At 43.4% G+C, this 25,345-nt stretch overlaps 2 protein-coding genes across 2 annotated transcripts in view; one reads left to right on the top strand and one right to left on the bottom strand.

Annotated features, from left to right (window-relative positions):
• The window catches only part of LOC308195067 (uncharacterized protein), a 1,623,621-nt gene that overhangs the window by 1,526,114 nt on the left and 72,162 nt on the right, over positions 1-25,345 (bottom strand). The gene's annotated exons all lie outside the window — the stretch shown is intronic.
• Positions 1-25,345, top strand: part of LOC308195061 (uncharacterized protein) — a 535,750-nt gene that overhangs the window by 94,028 nt on the left and 416,377 nt on the right. Inside the window, exons 13-18 of the mRNA XM_080591884.1 lie at positions 7,826-7,937; positions 16,722-16,839; positions 17,733-17,811; positions 18,922-19,089; positions 20,706-20,919; positions 22,072-22,245. The gene's annotated coding sequence lies outside the window, so the exon portion shown is untranslated. The remainder of the gene's footprint in view (positions 1-7,825; positions 7,938-16,721; positions 16,840-17,732; positions 17,812-18,921; positions 19,090-20,705; positions 20,920-22,071; positions 22,246-25,345) is intronic.

Genomic DNA, 25,345 nt, shown 5'->3' on the forward strand with positions numbered 1-25,345 from the left:
ACCTCTCCAGTGACATCCCACCTGCTGAGCAGCTGACGTATCGGTTTGTTTCTATGGAGTTAATATTAAAATTAATGTAAAAGAGCAAACCCCAAAGATTAAATTAAAATAACAAAAGAGATATTACTCACTAAAAGGAAATGAAATGACAAAATTAAACCACAGACCACCAATTAGATTTTCCATGGAGCTTAGGTCCTATTAGGCAACAGAGCAGAGGCACTGAAGGGCTCGGCCTCTCCACACTCCCCTGCTTTTCTGTATGAGCAACTGCATATAGCCTGTTTATGGATCTGGCCCCTTACCCTTGGGGTATTCATCCTAGTTTGTCACTAATTGAGGAGATGCAACCAGGGGGACCTGGCACAGGTCTTGCTGTGTGTGAGCAGGTGTGGGATGGGGTGGCTTGGTGGGAACAGGCCCTCTCCAGACACCAGCGTTGCTGTGGAACTTCCTCTGTCAGCATTAGTACAGTCTTAATCCTCAACAAGTCTATCTGTTGGCCTGACTCCAAATTTTTTATTTGTCAAGGGCTGTAGTCGTATCGTGAGGTGCATATTTTAGTGTTTTTCTAAGAATGAATGGATTTGTAGTTCCTCTTCAGGCCAGTATTTCAGCTGAGACCTTGGTAGCTCCCGGTGTGATCAGTATTACATTGATGCTCAGCAGATACAGTTCAGCTCCGTGCTACATGAGCAAAACAGTGTCCTAACAGTACTGGGGGCTATGAATTAATTACCAGGTATAACAACTTGGTTCCTTCCTATTCTAGGGGTTGAGACAAGGACAGGCTTCTCTTCTGCTCTTCACATAGCAGCATTCACAGGGTACGGGACTGCTTGGCTGTGATGTGGGGGACACAGGTGGGCGAGCATTTTAGGAGCAGCTCTAGGTGGGTGCTTTAACCTGCAGGTGGAGCAAAGTGGCCCTGAGATGAGAAGGTGTATGATGGGTCGGGGAATATTTATGACTAGTAGGGTTGAGTTGCTGTCAAATCTGCAACACAGGTGGAAGTATTTTGATAGGGCAACCTTGTGCCTCTGCAGAGAAGTTTGAAGATGAAGATAGGCCTGCATTCAGGTTCTGCCCCTTCCCTTCTTTTTTATTACAGTGTTGGGCAGGGCCTTTCCTTATCATGGCCACGTTTGTAAAATGAAAACTTGGAAAGGACAACTTATAATACCTGTATGTAGCCCTGTGGTTACCCCCCTGCCTTACTTGTTCTTTACTTGTGCTTTACTACCTAGTCTATACTAGGTGGGCATAGAAAAGAGATAAACTTCTGTCATCATGCGGGACTGAAAAATGTAAGTGCTGAGGTGGCTTATTCATCTCCACTCTCTCTGTTATGCCCTAAATTGTTACGTCCTTCCCCAAATGTATTTCTGTTGACACAGTAGGAAGTTGGCGTAACATAAAATATGGGCTAGCTGTCCTGTAACCGCCTTTATCTCATTCACTGTATAAAAAGCTACTATCAGTGATTAGTCACCATCATAGTAAGTATGTATTCATTACAGAAATAACGTGCCATCTGAAGTCCGACACGAGCTTTGAGAAAGCAATGTGTTTAAGCACATGGATAATCAGCTACCTCACACTGCAGTACAGGCATCAGCAGTGGCCTGGTACCTGAGTTCTGCTGAGCTCAGGGGGATGTTTGGTTTATTTGCTTCCCAAATTTTCCACAATGTCTCAGAAAACTGATAGAAAAGGCTAGCGGTGGGTCTCTAATGCTAGAGAGAGCTCTTCTGTTCTGCTGGTGCTGAATCCCTTGTTCCAGTTACTTGAACAGCTTGGCTGCTGTCTCCCATGTTTGGAGAGTAATAATCAGAATAATAAAAGAAAATACTATTCCTGTGCAGCTATGGTAGGCTGTAACATTTTCTGAGTGACTTCACCCGGTCACATTACTACGGCCCCAGGAAGCCTATGTTTCAAACATGATATATTTTCCATTAATGGCCGCTGCACAGCGATGAGTTTGGCTTCAGGTAGGCACATTATATCAGGCATACCTGATTATGGATCGTTGTGGTGAAAGCAGTGTGCAGATGCAGTTTCCTACATATCTATGTGAATCGGTGGGTGGTAACTCTGAGTATGCTGCATATCTGACCCAGATACGAACATAGCCAGCTAATCTGTCTCATTTAGCTGGCAACGTGTCTGAGACTGTAGGTGATATGTCTGGAATGCTGAATTGCGTGTCTGACTCAGCAGTTGACTAACATTTCTCATTCTGGAGTGTTTCATCTTCAATGAAGACTAAATATATATATAGATACAGATATATATACACACGTTTATATTTTTTTTGTTAGCAGATGATCAAGCACACACCAGAACGAATAAGTCCTACTTAGTATGCAAGAGGGTTTTTTTTCATGTGCATTATTCCTTGCGCTCAGCCGTTATTTTTACAAGTCAGATTTCGGGATGCATTCAAAGCCTGGTGGAAACCACTGACTTGAGGTGCCTTGGATCGAGCCCTGTAAGCAAGACCAGACATTTCCACTCAGCAGGCAGGACTGAATGTAGGGAAAATCCTTCATATACGTTCCTGCCCTGTGACCTACTAAGGTGTCCCAAAGCAACATTTCTCTTTTTTTTGTCTTTGCCAAAAAACTATGTTGTATTTATCTTGGAATGGGATGAGATGGGAGGTGTGTGGCCTTGAAGCTGATACAATGTACAGTTTTACTGCTTCCACAGTCTGTTGTGGTTTTTTCTTCTTCTTTTTTTTTATTTTTTTTCCTAATGTATTACTGCTGGATGAAACAAAAAGGTGTGTGTCTGTGACTGGCAAAAGCTGTTTGCAGGCTTTCTTGGCTCTCAGCACAGGGAAGGTCCAGCCCCTCTAAGAAGGAATTGTGGCTGTTTTCTGCACAGAGACTGTACTCTGCCATCCCTCTAGTAACCTAGTCCTCTACCCAGCAGGGGATCAGTACACAGTCTTTCAACAGTCCGTGCTCTGCAGGATCGTGTAATTTTTCTTAAAAGGGCAAGATAGGTGGCAAAGTTTGGAAAGCTGACAGTGCGGCACTGCAGGCCAGTTACTGCTCAGCACCACTGTGGTGTTCAGCACCTCCAGGGCTGCGCTCGGGGCTAAGGAACAATAATACTGAAATGTGGCTCAGAGAGGAAGCAGGGCTGCCTCCGTACTTGAGCTGGAAGTCCTTGAGGAGCCATAGGAGAGGAAAAGCTTATCCGGTGAGTTAGCAGAATGCCTAATGGGAAGGGAAAGTGATCATCTGATTAGCATTGGCACGTTATCCTCCAGCAGCAGGTTGCCTCAGGCAGTGGGCACGGAGCTGTTCATCCCGCACGGGTTTCATGTTGTTCTGCTCCGTTTAGCTTCTGCTTTGTTTTGCTTCGCTTATTTCACATTTGGAGGAAGATATAATCAATAAATGTTGAGTACAAGTTGTCTGGCAGAGGGCTGCACTGCTGCAAAAGGCAGTTTTTATTCTTTGTGGGCATGCATAGCTGCACACCTGTCTGCCTGTGCTGTTAGCATGTTTGCTCTTAAGGATGCACAGCTTTTGATGTCAATGGGGATGCTCTCACTGCTGCTGGCCATTTTTTAACTTTTATTTTTTTAAGAGCTGAATCCCCACTGTGCAAATCTCCAGATGTGCCTGCTGCTGTTGAAGCCACACGAGTAGCAGCACCATCAACCCAGCACTTGCTGGTCAAAATGCTGTGGGTGGCAGATCCGTTAGTACAGCATGGAAAATGGCAAGCATGGGTTTATGTCGCTCAGCCACCGTGCTCCAAGTTGCCTTTCCTTATGTGAGAAATCCAGTAGGCTTTCTTCTGATTACCAAAAAAAAAAAAAAAAAAACAACTCTTCAAAGGACAAGGAAAATGTTGCCTGAAATGCTGGTTTGCTGCTTGCAGCCATTCCCAAATCAAGCATGCCTGTTCTTTCTCTGTTAGTTACAGATGAAACTAGGAATGGGAAACTTGCCTACACCTTCCCTGAGTGCCCTGGTGCAGAAATTACTGTGTGGTGAGCAAACAGCCCAGCAGTGCAATAATGCTAGATGTGGGCCTTTTCTCTAAGGGCAGTTGCTGAGTGGTTGAAGTAAATCAGAGCTCTTCCGTGTTTGCCAGAGGAAAGTGTACGTCGGGAAGAGTTAATGCACGGTGTTAATCTGCCTTTCTTGGACTGTTCACCGTGCAATGGGGATGATCTGTGATGCTATTAATTCTCCAGCATTTACTGGAATGGCAGCAGGGAGAGCTCTCCTAGTTTAAAGCCTTCCTGGGTTTGGGGCATCATACAGATTAGTAGAGGCATCTGTATGGCTCTGGTCCCCCTTGCTCGAAGTAGGCCCTATAAAACAGGTTGCTTGGGTCTTGTCCAGTTGGAGGTTGAGTATTTTGGAGAATGAAGATTTCACAAGTCCCTTAACTCACCCCTAACTCAGGATGCCTCCTTGTTGTTACAGGATTGCTAGCAGAGGAAACAAAACTATTTAGCAAATACTGGCACCTCTGCGACACTTCTGTGTCAGTGCTGGAGTGGTCCAAACTTCTTTAGGACTGAAGTCAACCAAATATATATCCTCATGTCTTCAGTGAGATCAGAGATGCCAAGATTGGCCATGTTGGAATCCAATATCCAGTGTATAACCTGGTAGGAACATAACTAAAATAGCTGCTAGTTTGTGAAATGGTTGCAGAAGAATTTTATGGGGACGGAGCACAAAAAGAAAGCTTCCTTTGACCTTGTAAATCTCCCCTGGGTTACTGTTGCTGCATGCTTTGAATTTGCATGTTTTTTTCTGAGTTTTATTGGAACTATGGAAAAAAATGAAATAGTTGTCAGGTATCTTTGACAGTTCAATCAAGTAGGAAGCTGCCATCATGTATTGTGCTAAAAAAAATGACAAAAAATAGTTCCAGGTCATTGTGCTACAGCTTACAGACAAAATGTGGATTGCTTCGCTTAAAGGTAGGATTCAAAGAAACTATGATACTGTTTTCAAAGATCTCATTAATCAAGATGATGTTTGTCTGTTAATGTTTCTGCGTCGTCCTTTCATTAAAATAATCAGAGTAAAACTCCTCCATACAGCTTCAGTTCCTCCCTCCAGCAGTAAGTGCATTAAGCCATAATTTTGAAAACAGATCAGTGACGTGGGTTGCCTGGGTTGAGGAACTGTAAACGAGACTGATTTCCAGAGAGAAGTTGATCATATGCTTCCTGTAAACCTTGTCCATTTAAGTTGAAATACTGACTTCTATAGCTTTTATTTCCCTTTACACTGGTGAATCTTTTAAATTGAAAATGAGTTATTTCTTTTAATCTGACCGAATATTGCAGTTCAGTTACAACTGCTGTCTGTGGAGGCAAGCTGTAGTGCTGCTGACATTTGTCACGCAAGCGTGTGCTGCAGCACAGAATTGGTGCTGGAAATGTTCGTACCCACCCTCTCTTTTAGTGTCGATGGGAGTCGAGCGTCCTATAATTAATTTGCATGTGGAAAACTGCCTCTCTGCCAAGAGATAAAGCAAATGATTTCGAGTTAGCACAATTATGTCATAAAGTGTATTTATCCAGAAGCCTGACTCTTCCAAAATAGGTTTCTCCGTAGTGCATATTCAGTGCTGTGTCCCTTTTGTGGTTTGTACGCCGTGGCTGCGGTAACTGACAGCTGAAAACATCATTGAGAGGCTGTCAAATGGGCTGTCTGCATAACTGGTGATAATCTAACCATTCTTCAGCTTCATGTATCAAACTGCTGGGATAATGCTCGTTACTGGCAACAGTAGGTGGAACTGAGTGATCCGGTTTGGGTGTCAAAGGCCTGTGATGCCGGCAGGAATATTAACCTTACATCAAACCCAGCACAACAATGGTGCCAGGCTGGAGCATAAGACAGGACCTTGCAAACCATCCCGTGTCTGCCTGGACCCTACTCACAGGACTATTCCCAGCACCTGAGAGGAAGAAGGAGCAGTAGGTAGGGGCTCCAGCAGCGATCCATGTAACTTAAAAGCAGGAAAGAGTGATAGAGACCGAAGACATGACGTGTGAGATGGCTGTGTGCTCTGCTGAGCACATTCCCAGTTGTCTTGCAGCCTTGCCACGCTGCAGAGGCTGGTAAAGAGCAGGGGATAGCTCATCTCCCATCTGGCCACTGTTGTAAAGTCCTGCGCTGATAGCTGAGCCTTGCACTTGCTGTATTTTGTAGCATTTGCAGGGCTGACATTTGAAATATCCTTGATTTAGAGCCAGCTTGCGGCATTATTTCCTGCAGCAGATAGTTTCCGGTTGCAGAAGGGACCGCGCTGCCTGCATTTTGGCAGCTCCTAGCCCCCAAGGTGAGCTGGGGAGGGAAGGTGTTCGACTCCAGCCTCTGTGTTACGAAGTGAACCACAATATTGGGAACTGTTGCTCCTGAATCGCGAGGACATGTCTGGGTGGCTGGTACAGTCAACTTGCTGACTGTTAACTTCAATGGCTTTTGGTCCTTCCAGATGCCGCTGCCATGTATCCTGTTGCCTTCATTGACTGCCTTCCAACACAGGTGCTCTGGCGACAGGCTTGGCATACTCTGCTTTCATAATTAGGGCCTAGATTATTGCAAGTTTTACATGCCCTTGAAGGTCCGCGACTTCAGTTTCTTCACTGTGTTATGCTGAGATGATGCAAAAAGAGCGAATGGCACTGAAATGTGGGGCAGAAATCTAACTCTAGCTACCTCTATGTGAAAAACCTTTAGGGAAGGGCACTGCCAATTTTTCTTATTTTTTTTTATTTTTTTGCACTTACTTGGAGCTTCTCAGCAGGGAGTCAGCTAACAATATCCAGAGCAACCCAGCGAGCAAGAAGCATAAAGCCAGGAGCTAAGCAAAAGACAGAGATTTCATTATAAATTAGTGTTGGAAATTAGAGCCAGGCTGTGAAATAACCCCAATTAAAATTCAAAGAGCAAAGAAGAGAAAGCTTACCTAGTGACCCCTGCTTGCTGCACAGGGTTAGAGACGAAGCTGTGCTACTTTGGTATTCTAGCAGAACTTGTGCTTCACTGAAATCCTCAAGAACTTAATGGAAAACCAGGGGCCTGATCCTTAATGGATGAAAAGCAGCTTAACCAAACTGACACCAAGGTGGCTAAACTGATCTGTGGGATCCATACTCACTGTGCCAATGTGGACAGAAAAAAATGAAATGGCTCTTATTTTTTGGTAAGCCTCTGTGCTGGTCTGTATGCATCTGTTCAGTGTGTCTGAGCTGTTCAGGAATAGACGCAATGCTCTTGAAATTAACTCCTGGTTGAGAGAAATAGATGCGTAATAAATCAGATCATTACAAGATGATTTTTTGTGGTGATTGTTTGTCGAATTGCTTTCGATCAATTTATTTTGCCAATACAAAACTAAATTGTTCCCAGTTCAGATTTCTAACAAATATTAAAAAGCTAAAATACCAAACCAGCAAAGAATTAATGCTGGAATTCCAATGCAATAGCTCCCTAGAAACAAATTCAAAGGCAGACAAATAAAACAAGAGATTAAAAAATACAAAATACTGCAATTTAAAAAAAAATCACTGAATTATTGATACTGCATAGAAAAGATGTCACAGCAGTTCTTCTAATCAGCCTGATTAAAAAAACACACTATCTTTTTTTTCCCCCTCCTTTGATGTCAAGAAGTGTATTGTAAACTTAAAAAGATGTATGTAGTTCAAACAGATTGATCTGGAAAGTTCAAAGATACTGTAATTTTCCGAGTATTTATACTTTATCCCATGTGGTCGAAGTATGTTGCGTGTATACACAGCGTAATCTTTTTAATACTCTTGTAGGACTGCAAACAGAGATGGCTCTTGTACAGAGTGAAAAAAATTACCAGCCTCTATAGAACAGCTCCATGCTGACCTTCCTTGTGCTGTGTCCGTACCCAATGCAATCAATGCAGTAAGTGCCTCACTCGCAGGAGTGCTTTGTTCTCCCCAGTTGATTATTTTGTTATAAATTTACATACAGACTTTGTGAGCTGCCTGATAATTGCGGCACCAGCTGGAAAATTGGAGCTTGAGGGCAGGCCCTGGACCCCTGCTCTCGGAGCGAGGCTGACGTCCTCACGGCCAACGAGGTGCACAGGGCTCGTGGTGGTGATTTTGGTGAGTGATACACCATCCACTCGCCCTCACTGGGTGAATGTGTTTGGGCAGAGCTGCCTCCACAGGAGGCTGATAGCACTGTGCTACTCGGTAGGGGGCCAGAAGGAGTGCTGCCAGAGGGGCTCTACCGATATTAGTTTTTTGCAGAGAGAGGCTCATGTTTTAGCAGGCAAAAATGTTATTTCCCTAATGGGACGGGCCAAGGTTTTCCATATATTAGGTGCTGTGTAACACAGAGAAGCTTTTTGCCCTGGCAGGGAGTTCTTGTCTATGCTTCTGGCTGGCGGAGCAACACTAACAACTTCTGCTGGTGGTAGTGAGTGATGGTTATAGGCTCTGCTGGGGCAAGGACTTCTTGAACTGACTTTCCTATTGTGAGTGCTAGATGTGCGAGGGGTTGGAACCCCTGCCCTAAAAACTCATTTAAGTAAATGAAATGGAGAAAATACCATCATTCCCCTTTTGCAGAAGAAAAATTCACTTGTAGACCAAAGGAGTACTTTAAGGCCCAGTGAAGTAGATGGAAAGGCAGCATTAAGTCGTGGCAGGTTTTGACAAGTTGCTTAGGGATTTTGTGTCTTTGCAAAGGGCTGACTGATCTCAACACTGTCAAGAAGAGATTCAGAGCCCTGCCTCTAGTAAAGACAAAGCTGAATTTAAGGAGTAGTTTTAAGGATTAAAATCTTACAGATTTTTCTCTTCATTATATGTAATTCAAGGCAGAATTTATTTAGATTTTTTTTTTCACAAGAAATGTCATGAGTAAAATAAGACATGTGGGTTCTTCATCTTTTTATGAAAGCTCTCAATTTATTTTGTCATTTCTGTAGACCAGTGGCCTGTGGACGAGCCTGCAGAATGGGCCTTGCTTGCTCAAGGTCTGTAGCAGGGAATGAACCCAACTGGCATAATTGGAGATACATCTATTTACACCAGCTAAAAGATGTGACCCTCTGATCTTTGATTACTCTGGCGAAGCAGGATGCTGTAAGGCAGGGATTTTTCAGTGGTCCTTTATCTGCTTGAATTGCCTGGCCAGCTTCAAGATACAGAGGCTGTAAACAAAGGGAAATTGGGACGGCAAACCGATCAATTACAGAATATTGAAAAGATCAAGGAAGTGGCAGCAGTGCTGCTAAAGCCAATATGGAAAAGCCTTTTTCATCCAATAACCCCGTTCTCGTGACAAAGGTTATAACAAGATGGAAAATGGCACAAGGTGAATGCATTCTGGTGGCAATGATTGCTGTGTGAATTGGGACTGGGTCGTACTTCACCCACTCTACCTGTCTTCCCTAGATGCTGTATCCCAGGCAACCCAGGCAGAAGGTGTTATATTTATTGTGTCCCCGTTGCTTTTTATCTCTCCTAGCGAAACCCAACATTAAATTCTCTCTCCAGCCTCCACTCTCTTAAACAAGCAGGAGCACGTGGCAGCATTGCATTCACCCAATTTCCTAGTTAGACCAGCAGAATCTATTTCATTCGTTTCTGATTGAGAAAGTCTGTGCGGCCGGTCTCTATTTTCTTGCTCAAATTGCCAAAAAACGGTAGCATGTTTTCTGCCTCCTCACGGCCAAGGTGTTATCCTGTGCTTTTGGAGACAGCCTTGGTTTCACTGCCACTACGCTGGAGTCTGAAGGCCTTAAAAGAGGCAAGGTATGGAGACTGTACCTAAAGCCTCAGAGATGGCACGGTACCTGCCTGGAAGGGGTAACGCTTGCCCTGTCTGTACTGGATCTGCTGCATAGCTAAAGGCCTTGTGGTTAAAAATACATGCAAATAAAAGAGGTGTCAGTCCATTGCAAGATTCCTAGGTTCAGCTCATGAAATTCTTTTTTTTTTTTTTTTTCTGCCTTGAAAAGGTTTCTTTGAGCCATTGAAAAGCCTTTTTACATCCCAGAGGTTGTTAGCAAAAGGAGGTGTGGAGGGAGAATCCAGCTTTGGCAGTAACAGGATCAAACTTGCCAGGTCATACCGGTATTATTTTTGATACGTTAATGGATGTTAAGGTCATCTGGGTAAGATCAGAGCTGGTAACCGGCAGCGAGAAAGTGACAGCTTCTTACAGCTGTCCTTGAATGGAGCTTGTGGTGCAGCTGTTCTCTCTCTGTGCAAAGTGTAATGTGTCAGTATAAACCACTGCCTGCAGGCTGTTGTGGTGGAAAGTTTCACCTCCAAGGTGAGAGGTTGGAGTGCTTTAACCCAGCAGGCAGCTCAGCACCAAGCAGCCGCTCGCTTGCTCTCCCCATGCGGGATGAGGGAGAGAATTGGAAAGGCAAAGTACGAGAACTCATGGGCTGAGAGGAGGACGGGTTACTAGGTAAAGCAACAGCTGCATGCACAGCAAAGCAAAACAAAACAAGGAATTCATCCACTGCTTCCCGTCAGCTCACAGGTTTTCAGCCACGTCCAGGGATGCAGGACTCAACGCTTGTAATGGTATCTCAGGCAGGCAAATGCCATCACTCTGAACATTCCCCCCTTCCTCCTTCTCTTCCCCAGATTTTATTACTGAGCATGACACCAGATGGTATGGGACATCCCTTTGGTCAGTCTGGGCCAGCTGTCCTGGCTGTGTCCCTTCCCAGCTCCTGCTGCACCCCCAGCCTCCTCGCTGGCAGGGCAGCACGAGAAGCAAAAAAAAGCCCTTTGCTCTGTGTAAGCACTGCTCTGTAACACCTAAAAACGTTGGTGTGCTATCACCACTGTTTTCATCAAAAATCCAAAACACAACATCACATGAGCCTCTACACAGAAAGTTAACCCTGTCCCAGCTCAAACCATGACAGTAGCGCTGCTGATTTGGGGGGCAGCAAACACAAGCTGAACACTTAACTGCATACGCAACAGCCACAATACACAGGGTCAGTTATGGGTTAACAACTTTGGGATAAGCTTTTGTCTAGTCCTAGCGGGCCACTTTCCTTTTGCTCAGCTCAAGCCTAAATCATGCACCCTGACAAGGTTGGCTAAAGGATGCACGTCCTGATTGGGTCCCAGTGAAGGCTCCTGTTTCTTCCAGGCTGTTTCTTGCCCCCAGGATATGTTATCCCTAGTGAAATCAAGGCTTTTTTCTTTTCTTCCAGCAGTCACTGCCGGGTACCTGATGCCATTGCCTGTAAAGGGAATGGGAAAAAGAAAGGAAGAAGTGTCAGCCAGAGTCAGAAACAGCTCTGTCTCTTCTGAGAAGTGATTCAGGACTTCAGGGCAGGACTGTGAGATGCAGCTGAAGTCCCAGTCTAAGCGCTAACACTAGCTTGTGAGCTACTTGCTGTCTTGAATCTCTGGTCACTGCTCAATTCCAGTGGGCTGAGGGTGGAAGTGGAAATGCCTGCAGCCTGCAACTGCAGCTTGTAATCCTGGCCTGGAGGAGCTTAGCTGCTGCTGATTGAAGATCACGTGCAAGCAGATAAGCCAGAAGAGGATCACACATTCACAAAGCCTGAGAAATCCTGCTCTAATCCATCAGGGCTCCAAGATGTAAAGCTGAGTGTAGCGGTTTGCTCTTCAACATAAAATTCCAATTCCCTTTTGTTTTGCCTGGTGTTCTCCTTCGTGGATTCCTCCACACTCCTCAGCACACCAAGGGTCAGGACTTTGGTGCTCCTTGGCACTTATCTTAGCCTAGAAGAATACAGAGGGTCCTTGCCACATGCCTAGGGGAGTCCTCGTAAGGCAGCTAGGGAAGAAAGAAATTCCCTGCTCTGGTGATAAGAAATGCCTCCTTCTGTGCAACGTTCTGATCTTCTTCATCCTTACCAGCGTCAGGTTGTTCCATTCCCCTCGTTGTGGATGATCAGCTTGTAGCTCAAAAATCAGGGCTGCCATTTCAGAGCCCTTTAAAAGCTCATCCTTTCGTTTTCCCTCATTCTGCAGCTAGGCCAAGACAACAGCTTGTTACTGTTTAAATGAGCCCATCCATATTTTTCCATGAAATTCTCAGTCATTTAAGCCTGGTGTCTGGTCACTGTAATGTTATTATCTGCTCTCTATTTCAAGGCTTTGCTTTTAAACCTAACTAGAGTGTAATACCATTATATGGTCAGAGGCTCCCAATGGAGAGAGAATTCGGAGCCCAATCTGCCATTTATGGGGGAGGGTTGGTTGGTTTGTTTGTTTCGGTATTGCTCCTAGAGAGCAAGGCCCAGGAGGAGGATTCTGCACCATTTAGGTGAAAATAAGGGATATCAGAAGAAAATCTGGAGCAGGGTTTGTGTATGGTATTATATGCAATATTTCTCTGGAGCAGGGTTTGTGTATTGTGGTATATGCAATATTTCTGATGCTTCCCTAGAAGAAGCTGCTGAACAGTTTGTCTGTCAAGTCCTGCCCAACGGGACATGCTACCACCCTAGCCAGAAAGGATATGCCCTAGCCACCTTGTCTTGGGAGGCCAGCTCTAAGTCCACTGCAAATATGGACACGGATTGCAGTGCTGTTGGCACCTGCTGACCCAACACAACCTGACGCTGCTGACTCCTTGCCTGCCAACTAAAAATTACAACTCACTATCCTCCCAGCTCAAATCATTCAGCTTCAGGATGCACAGGGCCTTTGCATCTCCGTCTGGGGCAGGCCTTCAGATTGCCTAAGCGTGTGGTAGCTGTCCTGGCAAAAAAGAGAAACTCCAGATCCTGAGTGCAGTGAAGTCCTGGGAAGCCAAAACAGGACCACGTGTGGCTTTGGGATTTTGCTTTTTCCTCTTTTATGTTTTGGGGGCTGTTTGCCACTCCTGTTTGCATTAGAGCTTACGGGCACTGTATGCCAACTAACAATACGTATGTCATGAAATCGCCAGCTGATACACAAGCCAAACTGCCGTAGTGATCCTCGGGTTGCATTTTTGTAACTGACTTGAATCCAAGGCTCGCAAATTTTAAGTAAACCCACGTTGGCGGAGGTCCATGTACAGAGAAGTATGTCACCATTCTGCTAAGTGACTGGCTCTTCCCCCAGCAGCTCTTCTTTGGTCTCCTCCGAGGCTAAGTCAACTGTGGCTTCAGGGCAGGACATGACTGTCCAAAACGAGCTGAAGAAAACTCTCCAGAATATCTCCCCTCCTCTCCATTACCTTAAAAAAATTAAACTTCTGTTTATTCTGAAGGGCTTCTGTTGCTCTCGAGCCATATCTTCTAATGGGTTTCTTAGAGAAGCATTTTTCTCTATGCAAGTAATTTAAGCCTTACATGCCCTCAAGCCATTTTTTAATTAAAAGAAAAATAGGAAATTCTTGGCCCAAGTAGGGGGCTTATGCTGTTGATTGACTACAGTGAAGAATTCCATAGGAGTGTTGAATTTTGCACTGTCAGATATGAAATCAGCCCTATAAGTATAACCCTGACCTGAGGCTGGGATTTTTAAAATGAGTTTCTTAATAAGAAAGGGAAGAAATAAATTTGACTTTGAATAAGCATAATGCAATTTCCCTTCACACAAATTACTCCTTTATTATAGCACAGATATTCACATTTATCAGTCTAAATGCTTAAGTCATATGCGGCTTCATTTTGCCGGACTCAGCTCGGTCCTGCCTAAGAGCGAAAGCATTGCCAGGGCAGCTTAGTTCATACAGGCTCACCCCATCCAAAAGAGGTAGGGACTGTGTGGTCAGAGCAGTGGTGTGCATGCAGCTCGTCTTGGTGGTTCCCATGGGCATGGGGGGCATCCTCCACTGCCATCCTGGTCTTCATTTATGGGAGGAACCAGCCTGGTTTTTGCCCTCTTCTGCTGACAAGATAGTCTTTAGGTCTAATAGAGAAATGCAGGCAAATTTACAGGGTTGTCATCAAGCAGAATATTATACACTGGTTGTATGACCTTATTTCCCTACCTTTGCTACCAGGACGTGGTCACATAGGTGCCAACCCACTAGTATAGGGCTGGCTGCCGTGGGTGAGAGACAGGTAGCAGTACAGGGGGCTGGTGAATGTGGCAGGGCATGTCCAGGGGAAATGGGGACATTGGGTAAATAAACCAGTCAGGAACCAGTTAACGGTAGAGCTGCCCCTCCTCTCCATCAGGAGTTGGACTCGATGATCCTTGTGGGTCCCTTCCAACTCGGGATATTCTATGATTCTATGATCTACTTGCGTTATATTATGTGCTTTCTCACAATGGGCTGACTTCATACCAGGGGCTGGGGGAGAAAAAGGCTTGAGATCATCACTGTTTCCTATATCTTCCTCTTTATTTCTTTTTCTTTTTTTTTTTTTTTTACCTTGTTAAGGCTGACTTTCTTAGTTGAGAACAGGCTAAGTATGTCCAAAGCAACTCAGCAGCCAGTGAAGATAAAGCCGGGGCTGTCAGAAAATGCCAAGCAGAGGTATTTTTTGTAGGCTGAAATGAAGGATGAGAGAGCCCATTTGGATAAAAAAAGAATTAACCTTGAACCTCTCCCTGAAGTCTGATTCAAACATGAATCTCATTTGTATTAAAAAGGAAAAGGGAAAAAATATATAATTCACTTAGCTCTTTTATGGAGTGTCTGCAGTTTCTGGTTGGGGCGAGTGATGAGCTAAAGAGAGACAGAGCGTAAGAGAAGGTGTTGAGTACAGACATCACCTGCATGGGGGCAGGAGTAGAGAGACCATTAAATTTTTCCCCAAAAGAGTGGTTTGTGCCTTGTCCTCTGGGTGGTATGCCAGGGCTGGTCATCAGGTGGAGTGTTGCCCCTTGAAGGCCTTGATACAGGTTATTCTTTGCAGTATAGAGAGGGATACCTGTGATGGCACCAGAGACAGGCTCCTTACCTGAGGGGTTGGATTAACCCAAGGCTGTGCTTAAGATTTTGTGAGGTCCTGGTAAGGAATAGTATTCCCTATTGATCCCTGGTTTAGCTCGAGCATCTCTGCATGAAGCTCCTTTGCACAGGGGAGTGTTGCTTGTTGGATACTCTGCTTCACCCAAGGAGTAGTTTATGAGGGAATGGAGGAGCGAGGAGGAGAAACGGTGTAAGATTCAGCACACAACCAAGCAAAGCAAAGTTGCAGGTCAGACAGGAGCGGAGAAATGAATCTGATTTCTTCTTGGCTGATGTGGCTGTGCGATGCTCCTTTCATCGCTCCTGAGCCAGCCGATTCCTCTAAGCTGAACTTGCTGATTCAGCTCAGCCCTTCGATGAGCAACGATCCTGGGAGTCATTTGTTGTGGCTGACAGCCCCTCCACATGCCAACCAGTCCTTTTGGAAGTGAGCAGTCATTTTTGTGGAAAGGATTATCAAGGTACTGGCAGCACTGTGGCAACAGGCTGTCCTCTGGCCCCTGTGGTACAGCCATAAATCACACGGAGAGGGACAGTGAGGAACTACCACAGCCATTAGCTGCTCTGCTTTTTGGGGGGATGAATGTTTTGCCAGTTTTTTCAAATCCAAAGCTTGACGGGTGCCAGCTTCACACCTGATTTCTAACAGGAGGTGGATGTGTGTGTCAATATTGGGAAAGAAATGCACACCTGGGAGATGCATCACCAAGACTCAAGGAGCTCGTGGGCTCCTTCTCTGTTTGGATTTTTGGATTTACACATTATTTGGATTTACACATGATTTTTGGATTTACATGTGATTTGGACCTTGAGTGCAGCATGTGGTACAAACTAATGAGATTTACTACCAGGGCTTAGTGGGCTCCTGGGAATATTGATATTGCCTTGGAGTCCCACCTCTCCGGTCAGCTCTTTACCCAGGGTCTTGACTCCAAAGCACTGTGGCTTGAACAAGGACGTGGCACAAAGTAATCTGTGCTCAGTTCTGATGGTTAACGTGCTCCCAATTACATACACATTGATTTACAAAAGTGCTGGTGTATGTACTCATCCATAGGCCTGTACATTCATAAAATACCATGCATGTATCAAAAATTTCCACTAAACTCCACTCCCACCACTTTCAAATACCTAAAGAAGAAGGAGTCAGAGAGGAAGAAGTTCTGCAGCGAACTCTGAACAAGTCTACGTGTCAGTATCCATGAGCTGGTGAACCCCCATGTCTGCTTTTGCCTTCAGGTTTACATTCCTCTTTTTCTGTGCTTGAAATCCAACCTGAAGTATATTTTTGGTGATAGGTGACAAGTGATTATTCCTTGGAGAGAGGTGGCAGCTCTCCTCTGGAGTCCTTGCCTGTGGTGTGAGCTGGGCAGAGCAACTGGGCTGCTTGGCTGAGAGGGATCTCAGAGGATGAGAAGGGATTTAATTTTCTTTGAAGCACTGCAGGAGCAAAGTCCTAGAGAGAATTTCCATTTAGGTCACTTTTTTTTTTTTTGATGGAAAAATGAGCTTTTTTCCTATTTAATCAAAAGCCCAGTTTGCTTCAGCAGTTTTGATGGAAAATTTTCAACATAGGTCTTTGTTGTAAAATACCAACACATCAGAATTATCCCTTTATCTCAGCAGATGCACTTTCCAGAAGGGGAATATCTCAGGTGATGAAAAACACAGCAGCTTTGCTGCCTTGACTCAGTCAGACAGGTTTTTGATGATAGAGAATTTTGTCTAAACAGACTCTTTTCATTAAAACTGAAATGCTTTGTGGACAGGTTTTGGATTTGCTCAAGTTTTCACCGCTTATTTTTCTTTCCATAGTTATGTGCAGCGCTGCCTTGTGTAGTGACGGCGTGTGTAGTGTTGTGGGATCGAGACTCTGCTTCGCCTGGATTCAAACTAGTTTGGCCTGAAATGATTCAGATGAAGCCAAGCTGCGGTATGAAAGGCTCTTGTTTTTGAGGCTGCTGGAGGTGTTAGACTGTTTGAATCTCCCATCTGGAATTAGGAAGTGGTGTTTGATCTACAGAGAGAAATTTTGGCCTGACTCAGGTTTGCAGAATCCTTTGTGAGAGGCTGGTTCTTCTTTCCTGAGGGCTGGAGAAGCCTAGAAAGCAGCCCTAGAACGGATGCCTAATTCTGCCGGTGACCACCATGGGTGACTGTGCTAGCATATAGATTCATGAGTTTAGGGAAATAAGTTGTATATAATCCTGTAGGAAGCAGGCCGGAGTTTCCCAAGCTCCAGTCTCAAATAGCCCTGATGACAGGCTTTCCAGCACAGGTTTCTTCAGCTCCCTCTTGGCCCTGCTACTATCCTCAAAAGCACATCCAACTGGGAAAAGCATCTATGAAGCTGCAGAAATCCCAGAAAGGATGTACCCTTTTACATACAGAACTTGATTTACAACAGAAACAGCACAATCTCATAGTCTAGCAGGGAAGGAACAAAACGAATAGCGAGCAAATTTCTTTTTGGGGAGGAAAAGTCCTATAAACCATTTTTGCATCCTTTTAGTATCTTACAGAAGAATTGTTCATGTATTCCATAGTGTATGAATGATCCTTTATAAACTTTGGGTACTGCATGCTGTTTCTATAACTTACTGGTACATACATTGCAGTGATGTTAAAAACCCATGTATGCAACCTTTTGTGATGAAGAGGAACAGATCCTTCATACAACCCCAGCTAAATTATACCTTTGTGACTGCTTGTCTTGAACCACATCTTAATTACACTGACCAGTGATTTCCCACATTAGTCAAAAGAGACTCTTTACAAACAACACTTCTGTGTTTCTTTGACCTGAATGTGAATTTTTTTTGTCAGGGCACTGCTGGGACTGCTGGCTATCTGTCCAAGTAGGAAGAGCAATCTAAGGAGAATTATTACAGAATTGAAATAAAAGGTGTGTGATGCATTTAACCAAAGATGTCAAATATGTTCTGAGTACTAAGCTTTTCTATCTAGGTTATAACAACTGGACATTACATTAAATGTTTTTACTAACATTTAAACACAGGTAACATTGACTGAGTTTCATGACCCTGCTGACAAAGGACATAGCAAGTAGCATAGAGTCAGAGTCTGCTGTGACTGGTGCATGTTTTCTGCTTTTGTTTTCAATTCTGCGTAGCAGGTAACAAGGTGACAACATAAGTGATATTCTAAATAAGTGATGAATCAACAGCTTCCACTGGGTAAAGTGTAGAACAAAGTGTGCTTGGCTCTTTCCCCACTTATTTATAACCTACAAGATCAGCTTTATTTCCCTGTATTAGAAAAAAAAAATAGCTCACAACCTCTCTTCCTTTTGCTTGGGGATTGGCAGGAGCTCGTTGAAATCTGTGAACCACAAGGTCACAGGAGGAAAAAATCTGATGGGAAATTCTCCCGGTCTATAGCTGGGTGGAATACGGATTCAGTTCTATCCCAGCAATTAAAGCTTTGGTTTATTCCCTTGAAACCCTTCAGCTGGCATTTTTCAGAGATTTGCAAAAATCTTACAGCATAGACAGAGACCACTAGGAAGGGAAGTAACTTAGAGCAGAGCTTCCAACAGAACTCTTTACTCCGTTCCAGTTGAATGTCACGTCAGTCTGAGCCTCATATTTATTTTCTTTCCCTGCTCATTAAAACTACCACACACGACAGAAAATGCTAGGAAAGGCGTTGGTCTAATTGAAATAAATTGACTTGGAGAATGTGGCTGGGGAAAAAGAAGAGAGAATGCTCAAGGGTAGGGGATCCTGCCCCTCTTCTCAGCCCTGGTGAGGCCACACCTGGAGTGCTGTGTCCATTTCTGGGCTCCCCGTTTCAGGAGGGACATGGAGCTACTGGAGCGAGTCCAGAGGAGGGATACTAAGATAATTAGAGGGCTGGAGCACCTGTCGTATAAGGACAGGCTGACAGAGCTGGGCCTGTTTAGCCTGGAGAAGAGAAGACTGAGGGGAGATGCACCTGCAGTCATAACCGGCTTTGCCTCTATGTGACTGAAATGTGTGTGATGTGGCCGTAGTTCTTCAAGAGAACATGGAAAGTCCTGTGCTGAACATCTCATCTGCTACCACCTGTGGCAACTGAAGGTTTTGAAGGGTGCAGGGTCACTCCATTCAGCCAGCCTAACCCAGTGGATTAGAAAACCAAAGACCGATTTTCAATCAACTCAAATTCAGCCAGCCAGCAGGTAAATTTAATGACTTTCTTTAAAAATCCTTCCTTTATCCTTTAGGAACAGTTGGAACTCTGGCCATGAATGCTGTGCGAGGTAGTTTTAAGAATATGAGAGGGGAATTACACGTGTTTAATGCTCACCAGGACGCCGCACCTTGGATGTGGTTGCTTTCTCCTGACCAGCACTGCCACAGGAGCCCCTGCTGCACCGGGCTCTGTGGTGTAGCACAGGGTGGCCATACAGAAACGGCAGCTGGCCGTTTCCGAACCTTGCACGGGATGGGCAAGGCTCCCCACCTCTCTCACATCTCCTTGGGTTTTGTTTGTAAATAAACCGGCTTATACATCTTCACACTTACAGCTTCACTTTTCTACCTTAAGATATTTCCATTAAAGATTCAGGACCCTTTGCTGCATCTCGTTCAGGTTTGGATCACAGTTCCACAGACAGTTTTTCTTCTCAATTAAGCTCCCAAAGTAGTCAATCTTTAGACAAGATCATTAGTTTGGTTTCCATAAGGCTCAGTGCAGAGCTGCTGTTGTTTTATTCTAATATCTGTAACGATAATAACTGAGAGGAGAAACCATTGTTCATGGTGGGGACGAGGATTTAGTAAAATTATCTCCGTAGCTGACCAAAGTGTGACAAAGACAGTGTGTTTAGCAATGGAAGAAAAGTTGCCTATGATGTCTTCCCCGCCAGTGAAGGAAGAGACATCGTGGTGTGTCTGAAGATCTGCATCTCTGCAAAGCGGTGAGACGTAAGCACTATTTATTCACTCCGCCAGCTACAGGCATCTTCTGTGGCCATTTCGCACTCCCGAATCCCCGGAGGAGAGGTGCCATTTTATGACCCCAGGGCTGTGGTTACAGCATGAAAGTACAATAGCTTTTTGTTCTGCGGGAGAAGAAAATGATGGTGGTGGTGAATCCAGCAGCTGTGAAAACTCCCGTTAGCCCTCTTTAGGAAAAAAGGAGAATAAAATACATTTGTTCTGAATCAGGGAGCTTGAGCGTTTATTCGGGTTGTAAGAGAAATAGTAAGACCAGACACTACTTGTCTTTTGTCATTGTTTAAAGATGGGTTTTTGCAAATTGCTGGTCCACTCCCCCATGATAGGTAGGTAGATAGATAGAAAGAAAAATCATTGTGGCAAATATGTTCTGCCACAGTAGCATATAATTATGTGACAAAAAAAATACATCAGGCTGTGCTGCAGGCAAGACGTTGTGTCTCATTAGTGTTTGGTGGTCTTGATCACAAATAACATGTTTCAAAACTGTCATCTCCTTCTGATTCTTCTTCTGTGCTTATATGCACACACAACCATGCTCAAAATTAGCCAGTTCTTGGAAAGAGACTTCATCTGGCCGGGCCTGTGTCTAATAATTTGTTTGTGGAATTAAAGGGGCACATCCTTCACCCGCTGCACCCAGAGGTACTGAAAGCAGGCAGTAAGGGAGCAGGAATTTTTAGCCAGGTTAATGACACCAAGTTGTCCCTGCAGCTAAGGGTGCAGTCTCACTGGCCGTTTTTGCAGTAAATAATTGAAATCATTGAGGCCAAAATTGCCTGTGCCACTGGTTGAATTTAACACCTTTTTTTTTTTTTTTTTTTTTTGGTATTAGGACTTGAACTTGAGGACAAAGGAACTGTGAGGAAATCCTTGCTGCTTCAGTTCCCTTCACTAGCTGTGCATTGCATTGTTGCTGAAATACCTGCAAGCACCCAGCATTTAGCTCCTGTCTCTGTTCCCATCACTTCAGGCAGTAGAAAGGAAAGAGAGCTTTGTTTCTTGGTACCCACAGGCCTTTGTAGATACACCCCGTCCAATCGCTTTTAGTTGAGTCAATTGCTGCTGATTGATTTCTCACATACTTTACAGATTGTTTCTATTTTCTTGAAACACCAGTGTATGAATTTTAACGTGCCATATAGTCAGTGACAGACCATAATAAAGCACACCACGTTGACCTTTTCAGTTGTCTGCACTGTAATTTACTGGCTATTCTCCTTCCTCTTTGTTTATGGCTCCTCAATATAACTGGCAAGGAGAAAGTAGGTGGGGCAACTAGGCAAGATGCAGATTATTTAAAAGGCTAAAAATGGACTTTATCATTGCAGTAAAAGTTTATGGTCTTTTGTGGGCAATATTGGGCATTAAAGCGATGATAGGTCATTCTTAGTTATGGAAAAGATTGTAGCTGGAACACAAAGTGACACAGGTTTAACGGGGGAACACAAACTGCAGTCCAAACTCCTGCTCAAGAGCGTTGCAGTTTTCTGGTGCTTCTGGAAAGCTGCAAGTGGGATCTATACATTAAAAAGAAAAGGGATGTTAAAAAAGGGGAGGAAAAAAAAAAGCAAAAGAAAAAAAGGAAAAAAAAAAAGAAAAAAAAAAAGAAGAAAGGCAGCTTTGGTCATTTGGTTTGTTTCATTTGCCCTCAATCAAATTGTTTTGATTCCAGGCTTGCCATTATGTTTTTAATTTTTATGTCTGTGTAGGATTGCAATAAAAAAATACAACTAGAGAATGAGGAAGGGCAGCCAAAGGTTGATTACAGTCTGTTGCTCATTGCATAGATTTGTAGGTTTCTGTGGCAGAAGGGACTGTGATGGTCCTCTAAAGTGACCTGCAGGCTTTAAATTTTACCCTCTGAGGCCTGTACCAAGCCTAAAAAACCTGTGGCTGAACTGACTCATAGTTTTTAAAGTCTGCATTCAGTCTTGATTTAAAGACTCTTAAAGAGATGAAGAACATACAGAGAAGACCTCTGGATAATCTCTTCTGCCAGTTAGAAACTGAGGATAAAGAAAAAAGCGAACAAAAATACATCTTTCTGTTTTAATATTCTGAGTTTGGTTTGCAGCTGACAGAGATAGGAATGACGTGTACGATGCACTGAGTCTTAGAGCCTTAGAAGCATTAAAAATGCGCTTTCTGCTTGCGTGAATTAACTCAGTGGTGAATTCTCCTTTCTCCTTCCTTCCTAGAAAGCCAAGGGGAAACCAAGAGGAAATCACACCTCATTGATCCATAGAGCCCGACATCACCGGACTGTGCTGCTGAGATGCATGGCTCAGCTGTCCCTGCTGAAGATGCTGACTGCAAAGACACTGCTTGGCTCTGGGAAACCACGGGACTCACTGTTAAGCATTACCAACAAGGTAAAAATATCAGAATGAAGAGATGCAGATATCTGGTAGAGTTGGCTGAAAATTCTCCCTCCTAATGCTTTCCTACTGAAAACTGTGGTTTTGATGAAAGCTTTTGCTTTCCTCAGCAGAATTTATTGTTCAGAACTTGAACATATCGTTTTCATTTGGACTTTGAAACATTCTGGTTTTCTTTGAGGGAAGACAAAGTGAAACTCAGCTCTGCATTAGAAGTCAAAGCTCGGCAGCAGACTTCGATAAATTCAAACACAAGTCATAGTTGTACAGGAAGAGAAAATCTAATTTCCAATTATGGCTATTTATTTAACTTATTTTTTCAGCCACTTCTAGTTTTCTTAAAATATATCAGGGATTTGTAGATATTCAGAAAAGAACTGGCAAAAAAAAAATTGAAACTATGAGTTGTCTTTGAAATATTCGATACTATATTAAAGTAAGAGGAAGCTCAGAACATGTTTTTACAAATGTAGACATTTGTCCTAGCTTTCTACAGTGACATAAATTAGTTCAGCTCTTTTGCAGTCATGGGATCAGATTCCTAGTCGCTCTCAGTCAAATTTACATCTGGAATAAAGTGACACGGCTCTCTTCATGAAATCAGGTGGGCCAGGTATGCAGGGGCATAAACGTAAATTCATTAAGTTACCTGATGTAGATCAGTGACAGATTTGAGCTATTTAGGTTTTTATTGAACTGGCTGAATTACTGGTGAGTTCTTACCATAGATTTCAGTAACTAAGTAGTTGGAAGCAGGGTTGCTTGGTCAGATGTTTCTAAAAATCAGTCCTTGGAGGTGCTAACTCTGTCACTGCCGTTCTCCATGGAATAGCAGAAAAAGGAACACAGAGGAACCATGCTTTTATTGATCATGCACAGAATGCGCTAAATAGTACAAGGATAAGACCTGCAATACATTCTGTACTAGCAATTTTTGATTTTCAATTCTGTCCAAATTTTTTTTATCTTGGATGGTTTTTACTGCTACATGGAGAAATCTGAAGAACATTGTCATGTGTGGGATGGAGGGACAGAAAATCTGACTTTGTTCCTTGACCTACAGAGAGAGCTGAGATGTTTTCTTCCACTGTGGTTTCTGCTTTGTGCCCAAGCAGCCTTTTCCTAGTTCCTCACAGGGGATTTTTCAGATGTATTCATTAATAGCTGCTCTGAGGCTCTGCATCCACAAGGTTTTTCATAGCCAGTAATCCTTAATGAAGATCACAGAAATATCTGAAGAGAAGAATTTGAAATCTGAAATGCAGCAGCAAAGCCCAATTCCAAAAACCACGGAGAACATGAAGGACCTGATGCCGGTGCTTCTTTTGTCTGAGTTTGTGTTGCTGATCGCATAGCTGAGATGAACTGTGCTTAGAAAGCTCACATCTCGTTTTCCACCACATTTGTGCCATTTAATTTATTCATTTAATTTTCTTCCATGATGGAATAAGTTTTTGCAGCTCTTTCCTTGCAGTCCCAGGCTAAAGCTCCAGCTTTTATGGTCTATATTTCTAAGCATCCATTTTAGGCATTTGCCTTTTATATATTGTGTTGAATAAGCAATGTAAGAAAATAATATGAGAGGATCACTTGTCAGAAGAAGAGTCCCCTGTTTTCATTGGCAGGGCTCAGAGGAGGTAAACTTTCTGGGAAATATCTGTTCCTGATGTGAGATGATTGTCTGTTTGTGCTGACCCTTGGCAAAACTCATCCTGTGCTTGTCAGTGAAAAAAACGGAAAAAAGTCAAACAGGAGATGATAAAGAATGCAAAAGTGGAAGTGCTTCTCAGAAATTCTCTTGACTGTTATGAAAGTGCTTATCCTTGTACTATGCCCCTGAAATTTCCTGCTGGTCTCTCCCAAAGCATTCCTGTACAATACCCTTGTGAAACAAAAGTATTTAAAAACCCCTCCCTATGAGGACATTTATTCTTCCGAAGTTACTTCTGCTTTCCTGACCTCTGCTTTGAGGAGGTGGGTTTGTTGAGGTCTGTTTCTAGAAAGATTTGGGCTTATCCCTGCTTGCAGAATTAAGTTGTTTTCCGTCCCCCGTATGGTACCTGTCAAACCAGACTGTATGTTTTCTCTGATGGCACCTTGTTATCCTCTGAATTGCTTGGAGAATTTCTTTGGAGGTTGTTACTTGCTAAGGTACACCAGTGCTGATGATTTTAGTTTTGGTGCACTCTTCTAATTTGCCAGATCACTTGGAATTCAGAATAAAAGCACATATTCAGTTAAGAGCAGCGTTTAAGGATAAAAATTGAGGATAAAATTAAGGATATCCTTAATGTAGTCTGCAGCTTCTACCTCATCCTCTTCTGTCAAACTGAAATCTCTATTCATTAATATAAGATGCAGATTTTTTTTAGCCAAAACAATTGCTGCTAAAATGTGACTATGTTGCTACTATTGCATGGCAGTTATCCTTCTTGTCCTATGTGATTGTGGGGCAACTGTTTTAGTACTGTTAGTGAAGACTTAAAAGCTGAGGAGTCCTTTCTTTGTTCATTCTCAAATAGCAAGGAATCGGCAAATAAATCCAAGGTCTTACACATTTGAAAGAGTTTGTTTTTATCTCATGGTTGTGAGCTCAGGGCACACTACAACATATTTTCAAGCTCTTCAGGAAAACAATGACAAGAATATTTTAAATGAAAATGTGTAGCATGGCTTCAGGAGCTGGAATTGTAAGAAAGCACACCAACTATCAATATTTAATGAAACGAGAATTGTTGGTCAAGCTGCACAATCCATGTTACTTTTCAATAACCTCTTGCTATAAAGTCCCTGATGCAGTTTAGCAGGGTGATGAGATAAAGTGTGTGTTCTGCTGTGTTACTACAGTTTGAGATTCATCTTTCCTGATTCATGAGAAAGTTTTAGTGTAAATTCAGAAGAAAATTATTTTATCTACAAAATTAAAAAGATAAAAATAAAATCCTTCCCACGCAGCTCACATTAGTAGAAGCGTTTGCCTCACCTGGGATGCTATACGATATTCCAGATTTATTGTGACTGTAAACAACAACTCTGCTTGCTTTATGGCTTTTCTGGGCTCTAACAGTAAAACACAGTATCTCTATCTGGTTGG

This window comes from Anser brachyrhynchus (assembly GCF_964034855.1).
Source record: "Anser brachyrhynchus genome assembly, chromosome: 4".
Lineage (NCBI taxonomy): Eukaryota > Metazoa > Chordata > Aves > Anseriformes > Anatidae > Anser > Anser brachyrhynchus.